This window comes from Miniopterus natalensis, chromosome 8 (assembly GCF_054644295.1).
Source record: "Miniopterus natalensis isolate mMinNat1 chromosome 8, mMinNat1.hap1, whole genome shotgun sequence".
Taxonomy (NCBI): Eukaryota; Metazoa; Chordata; class Mammalia; order Chiroptera; family Miniopteridae; genus Miniopterus; species Miniopterus natalensis.
In genome coordinates, this window is record NC_142088.1 from 62,916,832 (window position 1) to 62,920,410 (window position 3,579).

Below are 3,579 nucleotides of genomic sequence, written 5' to 3' on the forward strand. Positions count from 1 at the left end.
AATGCATTTGCTAACCTATTAAGTAAAATCGCTTATAGATGTACATTTTTATGACTTTTTAAATGTTAATGTATGGCTTCCTAAATGTTAAAGTGGTAAATAGCTTCTAGGAGCTCATATGTACTAAATTTTATTTTGTAGCCCTCAGCATTTAAAGAAAGAATTCATAAGATACTTGTCAAGCTAAGATTTTTATAAACTTGCTGCTTTTAATATATGGCAGTACAAAATATTAAGGCAATTAGAAGAAAATGTCAGTGCCACATTAAGTGGTCACTGTCACGGAATAACAAGCATCCTCTCGCTAGTAGATTATGAAAGAAAAATATTATGAAGTATCAAAATTATGACTTTTGGCTACTGCTACAAACTGAGACAGTTTTTCTAGGTCATTTTACCAGATCTATGTTCTGTGTAAGGCTGTTTACAATTCTTATTTACTTAAATATGTAGTGTAGATAGATAAATACAGTGAATATTTTTTCCTAAACTTCTCTATCTCTTAGCACCGCTTATATCACTCATAACACAGGTGCATATGCATAGAATAAAAGAAATCAGAGCTCTAAGCATTTTCTTATATTAAATCCAGTGGTTGTCACCAAAGGGTTGACATTAAATTTTACTCTAGACCCTTAAAATATGGATGATTAGGTTCCAACTATTGGCATATTCTGGAGAGTTGAGGCCTAGGCATGTGTATTTTTAAAAAGTGACCCAGGTTATCCTGACATGCTTCCTACATTAAGAATCTTCCTATATTAAGAATCTATCTTCTTCTTATTAATTTATAAATAGGAAAACCAGTACCAAGAATTTTAAGGTATTTACTCAATGTTAAAGGACTAGCAAGAACTAAAACTAAAATTAAAAGTGCGTCGACTCCCCATTTTGCTCATGAGCTGAAGGACCCGCAGAGCGATCTCCAATCAAGGCTATATTAATAGGGCACCAGGAGGGTTAGCATCAGCTCTTTCCCTGCCCATGGATCTTTCCAGACAGTGATGTTAATAGATAGAACAAAATAACACTGATGTGGAACTACATCTATTAACTTGCCAGGGCTGCAGTAAAAAAAGTAGCACAGAGAGAGCGGCTGAAACAGCAGAAATGTGTTGTCTCACGGTTCTGGAAGCTAGAAACCCAAGGTCCAGGGGCTGCCAGCCCCGGCTCCTTCGGATGACCGAGGAGACCTCCTTCCGGGCCTCTGGCGGCGCCTGGGGCCTCCTCGCAGCCGCTGGTGCCCCTTGACCTGCGAGCACTGGCCTTCACCCTGCGCTCCCCGTGTGCATGTCTGTGTCCGCACAGCCCTTTTCACAGGGATGCCATGCATATTAAATTAGAGCTCGCTCTATGGCTTCGTTTAATTTGACTAAAGGCCTCATATCCGCATAAGGTCGCATTCTGAGGCCTGGGGTGACACAATTAAATCCATAACAATTGCTTATACGCAGACTAGGGAAGAATCAGCAGCTAGGCCCACCTGGGCACCCTCTCCAAACGCGGGTTAACCCATCACAGGAAGTTCAGTTATCTACTTTTATAACATCATTGTTTCTCTGAGGCCCTGACCTTAGAAAACTATACATTAGCTATTCCCCCAAAGAAGAACTATTTAAAATCTTGTAGCCACTCCTCTAATTACTGTTTATTTAATTTGCACTTAAAACTATAGTACAATTAACATATTATGGAAGTCTATCACCCGGGTAATGAGCACTCCAACTGGAGACTTTCAAGTTTTATTTATAAGAGAACTAATATGGGCTTTCCTCCCCTTATTTTGAAGTGATATTTGTATTTGTCATTTTTTTTCATAGCTCAAAATTGTTTTCCCACCATTCATAGACTGAAGTCAGGCTTTACGCCTTCTACCAATTTCACTATACCCAAAGATACCCATATATAAGGTTGAATTTTCTAACCATTTAATCAGGCTATCTTATAAATATGTTTCTATTTCCATTGCAGTGCTAAAGTGGATTTTTTATCAGTTACAAATGTGATAATTGTACCAATTCTAATTTTCTTTTTTGATCACTTATGTGGTTAGAAAAGCTGTTAGTAAGTCATGTGAGAATCATTATCTTTGATCCAAAGGAGAACCTGACCCAAATAACCACACCATTTATTTAATATTTGCATTTTATCTTTAACTTATATTATGCAATTCTCACTTTTACATTTAATGTTATGGTGAAAATAACAGGATTTCTACTGCACTCTTCTTATAAATGGAATAAATTTGAACACATAAAATGCAAGTGTTAAGCTGTTAATGGTCTCCCATGGGTTTTATTTCTTACTTGTGAATCTTCAGTGATTTCCTTGGGGTTTAGGTGAAGCAAATTTTGCAATTTATGCTTATAAGAATGACAGTTTTCCTATGATTCTCAGTAAGTCTACTCGAGATTTGTGTTCTATAAGGCAGGGAATGTTCTCAGATGAACAATAAGTTTGACCCTTCTCTGCCCGTGATTTTCATTTGATTTTTTAAATGAATTTAATTTACACTCTCAATTATAATTTTAGAGAAAATGATGCCAAAAACAAAGCTTATTTTTGTGCCTGGGAAATATGCCTGCCCCCTTTTCTTCCCACCCTTTAGCATCCAAATAACTGACTGTATTTCTTTAACTATACTGTCCTGCTGGTCTTCTGTCCTGCCTTCCATCAGTGCTGCTAGACATGTTCATATTAAAACCTACCAAAATGCATGTTCTTTAAATTAAAAATTTTACTTTTTTGACTTTTTAACTGGAGACTTCTATTCAAGTGCTTTCACATATAAATAAGAGAAGCGGTGAGAGAGTTTATAAAATTTGATAGTATAATTATTTTCATTCAGAAGAGTTCTTGTTGATGATTGAATTATGATGTTAAAAAATATTATATAAACTTCAACAATAAAAATAATGCTAAATGGATGAATTAACAATACCTATATGCAGCAAATACATAGATAAATGTCATTTTGACATCTTAAAAAGTCAAGTTATAAGCTAGCAATCAGTGAAGAAACTTTAATTAATTGTAGTGCTCATATTGGGAAGATTTCTGAATTAAAGCCATGTGTCATGTCAGTTACTTCTCTTAGGTCAGAAGTCTGCAACCTACAGTCCTCTGGTCAAATCTGATCCCAAACCCACTGTATTTATTAAAATACAGCCACACCCATTTATTTATATATTGTCCCTGTTACTTTCTTGCTGTAATGGCAGAGTTAAACTGCTACTGACACCACATGGCCTACAAAGTCTAGAATATTTACTATCTGACCTTTACAGAAAATGTTTAATGATCTCTGTCTTAGCTTAAATCCCTATCCGACTCAGAATATTGTGGGACTGTTGTTTGTATAAATGCGTAATCTGGATGAGCATATGTTACCGGATGAGTTAGAAGGCATTCTTACAGGGATACAACAAGAAACAGCTTAGTTTGTCAGCAAGAGGAGGCTGAAAACTATGTTATTTCCTATTTGACCTCAATGAAATTAAATAAGCCTTACAGTTCTCCATAGCCTTATTTCCTTGATCATGCCAGGGCAAGTAACATACAGGATGACCAGACAAACAT